This window comes from Anopheles stephensi, chromosome 2, assembly GCF_013141755.1.
Source record: "Anopheles stephensi strain Indian chromosome 2, UCI_ANSTEP_V1.0, whole genome shotgun sequence".
Taxonomy (NCBI): Eukaryota; Metazoa; Arthropoda; class Insecta; order Diptera; family Culicidae; genus Anopheles; species Anopheles stephensi.
In genome coordinates this window covers 40,227,221-40,234,020 of record NC_050202.1, presented here as the reverse complement: position 1 = coordinate 40,234,020, position 6,800 = coordinate 40,227,221, and the positions used below count along the sequence as shown (strand labels likewise).

The 6,800-nt window shown below is 44.0% G+C and overlaps 1 protein-coding gene across 1 annotated transcript in view; it reads left to right on the top strand.

Annotated features, from left to right (window-relative positions):
- Positions 1–5,356: 5,356 nt before the first annotated feature.
- Positions 5,357–6,800, top strand: part of LOC118507910 (mucin-5AC-like) — a 59,216-nt gene continuing 57,772 nt past the window's right edge. The window contains exon 1 of the mRNA XM_036047202.1: positions 5,357–6,135. The gene's annotated coding sequence lies outside the window, so the exon portion shown is untranslated. The remainder of the gene's footprint in view (positions 6,136–6,800) is intronic.

The following is a 6,800-nucleotide window of genomic DNA, read 5'->3' as shown; positions in this document are numbered from 1 at the left end:
CAGACGGCTTGTTTGACGCGTATGGACACACATGTTTTCTTCGTGTACAATTATACTACGATTGATCTCTTACCTTTTTTTCTACAATGTCCAAGAACAAAACGATCCTCTTTAAATTGTTATGAGTATAGGCCGCCGAGCCTCAGCTAACGAGCTGCAACATTGGTGTTAAAATTAGACAATCAATTAAGCAAATTAACATGTAGTTTGATGTAGCATTCCCACCCCTCCGAAGGGCAAGGGCGATATTGGGAAGATAGTGGGAGTGGGCCGGTAAATATGTAGCCGCCCAAAACGAAATAACAATTGTCGGACAACACAATCAATCATCGGCAACCGTGACAGCGTGCTAATGGGAGCACGGATAAATATTTCGCAACACATCGGCTATAATGATTTACATCAATAAGGCAACTCATTACGGTTGATGATGTAATTGAAAGTGAATGAATCATGCCAGACGGAATCGGCTCCTGGTGGGGCTCGGTTTTCGTTGCCTAATTCGAAAACAAATATAGGGCACAAGGGCTACTTCGACTGGCTGATTACCACGATCGATATTCGGATAATAGATACCGATGCAATACTTACGATCCAATTATATTAACACTTCTTTAACGATCAACGCACATCATTACGGTTGTTATCGTTAAGGTGAGCATGGTAGCAGTAGTGTTAAAAAATCTTCAAATTGTTTTGTGTTCTGCATCCATTCAATTTAGGCTTTTTTTTCGTCGAAATTTATAATAGTAGGAATATTATTACCCTATATGATTTGTTCAGTTAATAACGGCCACAAAGCCAAACGTGAAAGCAATTTTAAGGTGAGTGACAAACGAAAAATTCGTAGAAAATCAGTCCACCAGTTAGAAACAGTATTAAACAATTGTGTAGAACTGTCAATTCAAAGAAATTTAAAAAAAACCCAACTACAAAAGCACAACTCGTCAGAATGGTTTAAACTTAAAAGGTTCAATTCCACCGTAAAATGTATAGCCTGAACGGAAAATTGGAAACTGGGTGAAAAGGGTTAGTGGACAATACTAATGACACGATCTGCCCAAGAAGCCGAACTATTAACAACTTTCATGGCAGTATACTGATGGGTTTAAAAGTCTTTTAAATTTCGAGGTCAGTTTCCATTTAAATTGGTCGTAATGAAGCTATCGGAGACGGAGTACTCTTACAAAAATATATAGTATCTCGAAAGGCCACAGCATTAAATCAAATGTATTAGAATATCCTTGTAATCAAGTTACTGGTTGAAACACAATGAAACGTTTATCAATCCTGTTGCATTATTACAAAGCTAATCATTCGCGGTTTGTTTTTTTTATTCATTGTAGCTAAACGGCCTGACCGTATTGTGTATTATATTTTTTGAACCGGGATATAGTTTTTAACTAGTATCATTTCAAAAACAGTTGAATTGAAAGCATTCAACGGCACACAGGTAACTTTTCTTAGCCATTCAGACAATACTCGTCATCTGTACCGCAATTGAATAACTTTAACTTATATTGCTCTCCCATTTTGCACGCTCAACGCTAGTAACGCAGTAACGAATCCGTTCATCAGTTGCTACTTTTCGATTCTCGTTCTGTTATGATTAAACAGTAAAATTTAATCCGACTCGTGCCGTTACTATTATTACTGCAACGACAAACTCCTGTACCGGACTATCACCATCATCCTACCAATTCTAGCCAATGAGCGCGTTCGCCTCGGAACAAACGATCTACACGCTTGAGTCAGCAAAAATTACGCCCGCCAGCAGAAAAGCAATCTCTCGCTTGACGTGTTGCCCGGGCTGCTGCTTCTCGTGAGCCTGCCTAGACTTTCACCCGACATGGCAGCATGGCAGGCTCGGTTGACAGGAACAAAATGAACAGGACACTTTGCAGCACCCAGGAACCGAGCTGAGCAAAAAACGACACAAACCATTCCAAAGAAATGCCAAACGGAACGCCTTCGTGCTGCGTCGTGTGATGGGCTCGCTCCAATACACTGCAGAATCAACTGTGGGACTAGGAGTCTCCCGGAGGTTGTGTGCGAGCCCGGCAATGTGAGACAATGATATCTTAATAAATTACTCTATCGTTTGCTTCAGACATTTGCTTTTTCCAAAAATCTACTCCATTCACGGGACGGATTGTTCTCTGCCCGAGAAAGACGATTCCTGGACGATCGGTGCGAAGGGTGGGAAGGGTGACCAAAGTGGAGCGGAATTCCTTCACGCAGCCTTCTACGTGCCTTACTCCATGCTGATGCTAAGTCATCTCGGTACAGTCAGTGACGCACACTTTCGTTTCGTATTCGGTCGTTAGTCAAGCTTTTCCGGCAAAATGGATTGCATTACCACTCTCGCAAGTGCTGTTCAGAACGCTTTTATTAGGTCCTGCTTGGTAAACGTATTGGCTGTTAAGTAAAAAAAAACATAACACGCAGGGTTTCTGCTAAGCACAGATGAGAAATCCAAGGATTTGACGATCGCAAAATGGCTATATAAAATCTTGTATTAAGCATCCTAATGTTGATCATATAAGCATGTCGACTATGAGATAATAATAAAACAGCTCTTCCATTCTTAAATTTCGTTCAAGTACCACCAGTCGTATATTACAGCACTACCATTTGTCCTTTCAGGTGTGGGAAAGTATGTTGTTATTCTGCAAAGTAGCATTTTACCAATATAATGCATGCATGGTTCAAAAATCAAATTTATGCAGTTTTCATTCTGTTATGTGGTAATGTTATCAATGTGCGAAAGAACTGTCACTATTTTTCCTAATATGTTTTAAAATTTTGGATAAAAGTTTTTCTTAAAATTTAAGCAATCACCTAAACTACTGCAGGGTTAAGTTGCTCTAGCAATAAAGTTAAAGATCTGGCCAGTTACTTACTGCTAGATTTCCCCACTTTGTCTCCACTTTGTAACATAAACTTCAAGCAGGACAAAACCTCCTTTTTTAACGAGACTAACATCAAAATGTTGGAGGCATCACTATCGGATCTGCCCTGCAAATGCTAATTTACGCAGTTCAGATCTGAAGACGACCCTACGAGCGTGTCAAGTTGTTACCTAACTCGGGTCGTAACGCAGATTTTTAATTACTCACAGATTCAGAGTGCTAGTTTACAACCGGTTATATAAGCGCCCAAGGATGAAACTTGCATTGTATAGAGTATTAATAGTTCCAGTACGCCAATACGCCTCTCGAAGAATCGACGAATTCCTTTACACAGCTACCGAAGGCGTTTTACTTGGTAAATCAAACAAAGTTTCAGCTTTTAATAGGACATGAATGAAACACTCAATACGGCGAAGAGATTTTAATTCGACAGGCTCCAGTGGTCTGCTCATATTGTAAAAACGAGACCAGAACAACTCATAGACGTTTAAGGCCATCGACAGAAAGAAAGTAAGTAATGGCACTGAAACGTTCGCTAGAAAGCTCAACATGTTGGATAGGCAGCAAACGCTAGTCCGTCTACCGTACTTCTGCCAAGATCGATCGTAGGAAACTTGGCAGCAGTCCTTCCAAGAAGTAAGTAACTATCAAACACATTTTACTAATACTTGATATCTTTCCTTTACTATTTGAACTAACGTTTTCAAATTCTCTTTTCTTGAATCTATTACTCCTGTAAAATACTCTCTCTCGTATCTACTCACGATTGATTGCCCCTTGTTAAGACTTCAAAAATCATTTTGCTCACTCTTCTTACTACCGATCAATGCCACCGCGTACAGCTCTCCAACCAAACGAGCAACCCTAGACGATCAAGCCTTCAAGTTCAAGTTCAGGTGCAGATCATAATGGATTACCGGCACCAAGCTTCGGAAAACCCCACTGGTCAGACCTCCCTGCGTCCCAGACACGTAACATCGCATGCTTACGATCGTTTCCAATCCGGTAAAACGCATAATTATGAGTGCAGCAGCTGTTAAGACTAGCAAAACGTATCGAAAGCAGAGGTCCCAACAAAAGGAAAACAACGCTCGACCACACTACTCGGCCGCTAGTGAGCATAATTTATTAAGAAAATGACCATATTTAGTGGCCCATTCTCCGCTAGGCTTTGGCTGCAACCGACCATGCATCACGAAAAAGCCGTGAGGAAATCGACTGTTATTTTTTACGACAATGTTATACGCGCCCTGCACCGCCCTGCTCTGATTGAGTGATGATAGATAGAAGGATCGTGGAAGGATTGGAGAGCAGCAAATGGCTTCACTCTTCATCAACAGATACTTGACACCCGTTATATGGTAATGTAACGCACGGCGAGCAGGGTGAGTTTTTGCAGGTTAGTCTTCGTGATTTTAATGCCTCCATTGCGTGCGAGAAGAAAATCCAACGCTCGATCTATATTAGATGATGGCCCGGTCGAGCGTAAGATCAGGTCTTTCGTACTGCTTTGCGAAACATTGTGGAAGATGTTGCGCGACATACGAACTGGATGCTGTACAACATCCGGCACTGTTGCACGGAGGTCTGTCAACTTTGCTAGCTGCACGAATCCGAACCCCGAACCCGAAGCTCAAAAACGACGACGATCGGGCGCTTACGTCACAGCAATCATCCCCTTCTCTCGTCATCCCCCAAGCCTACACTGCCCAACCACTCCGTGGGAGCTTTAGTGGCGTCATCGTCACGATCGCAAACGAGCACGCGTGTTCAAGTTCAATGCTGAAGCCAGTCTTCAGGCATGCGGGGCGGCACGTTTGGCGTGTTTGTCGTCTGTCCCACTCTGACGGTAGTAGGAAGCGACCGTCTCGCATCGATTGTACGTGTTTGTTTACCGTCGGATCGTTTGCGACCGTGTGCCACTAAGAAGCATGCACCACAGTCGACATTGCCGCTGGCGGCCAGTGCCATCACTCCTTCGGGTTTTGCCCCCGCCCCTTCACCATACCTTCCGGATGAACGAAAACTAGCGCGGACCATCACCACCTCCTCCTCCCCCTCCTCCTCCTCTGCCTCCTGGGAATGTACTGGAACTGGATTCGTGTCCCGTTGGAGCTTCGGCTTGTTTGTCTCCCGAGTCTCCCGAAGAAGAGCTTCCTGTGGGATGTCTTCGGCCAGCGAGCTTTCCGTCTCTCGTTTCGCTTTATCCCTCCCATTCGCTCTCGTGCCGATCTTTCCGAGCTTGTTTGATCGTAGAATGAGATTGTTTTTTTTTCCTCCTATACTACGTACTCGATCGCATGTGCGCCTCCCGAAGAAGAAGCATCAAATGCGCTCTCGCTCGTTCACCAACGCTTTCGTGGTTTTCTCTGTTGACCCCCATGACGGCCGGGGTTGGCGATTGGCAAACCGGAGAGGAAAAGGAAGTAGAACCGCCAGAGGAGAACGCGAGCGCGCCGAGCGGTGGCCGAGTCCGAGGGTGGACGACAGAACAAACGCGATCCGCGATCTGCCAAATCGCGATCCCGAAGAAGGTATATAAGTAACTGCTGTAATCAGCACCGGAGCAATACTTTGTATCCGTCCGCGACTGGCCACGGTTACAGGCGCAGTCCGACCGTTCGACGGTGTTTGTGTGTCTGTGAGAAAGTGTTTGTCCGTGAGTGAGTATTCATCCAGGAGGATCTCACCCCGCGCAAGGATCCCGACAGTGAAAAAGATCAGTGAGTGGTGCTTACAAGCGAAGAAAGTGCCGTGCGTAAGGTGCCGATGCATCCACCACATAGTGCCAAATTGTGTGAACTTTGCTCTCAATTCTCTGTGAGGTGAATTCGGGTGAGCCGCGAATCGGAAAGACCTTTCAAACACAACCAAGCTCTAGAACAGCCAAGACAAAACGGAATTAAGGAAAATTAAATTTACGATACGCACCGATCTTGGAACCTAAGTCCTGGACAGGATCTTGTCGCGATCTCAAGATGCTGTTAGTGGTGTAACCGGACTCACACACACAAGGAGTGGTTGGTGAAAGTTGGTTCGTGCGTTCTTGCCCCGTGTCTCATGTGTATCTTGTTGAGGGACAATTCTGGAATTTTTAACGCAGACAATACAGTGAACTGACTGCTCGTTCGTAAAATTTGCCAAATTGCGTGTGTGCAGTAGCCGAACCTGCTGCTAATCCTGATCGAGCTTCCAGATTTAGGAGAATTTATCATCGCTGAAGGTATGTTGAGATACAGTGTTAGTGTTAAGCAAGTTTTGCCGAAAAAACGGGAAAAAATTCTACTTCACGTCCATGATTTACGAGCCGTGTAAGTGATAATCATCTTTATGTCATGCAAATTATCGGCTATCATACGGTCACGGGAGGATAGTTCAGCGACCGAACGACAAGTTGACGACGCTCGAAGTATCGCCAGGAGTGTCAGGAGTGGAATGGTTATAAATTTTTCTCTCTTTCCCTCACCTCAAAATCAAATTGCCAATCGCCCTAAGGAGATGGTTATTATCTTCGGGAGGACAGTACTTGCACGCGCTTGCACCGAGTCAGTAATGCACTCTTTTTCTTCAACCAATGCAATATTCTTCATCGGTGAAAGTTGCCCAGACATGTTAGGTTCTTTGGGTCAGCTCCGTTCTCGGTGCGTTCGATGGGCGGTGAAGTGAATTTTCTTTTTTTTGTATTCCGTTACATATTTCCCAATTTTTTAAATTGCTCGTCAGATAAAATCAATTTACCCCCGTTTACTATGGTAATTTAAATTTATGTCCCCCGATGGCCAGTAAGTAAATCACGCACCGTTCCGAACAACTCAAAAAACTTTCCCATTTAAATCGCACGCGAAATAAAAATAACTCTTCCGACCCCCGTCCGCTTTTATTACACAC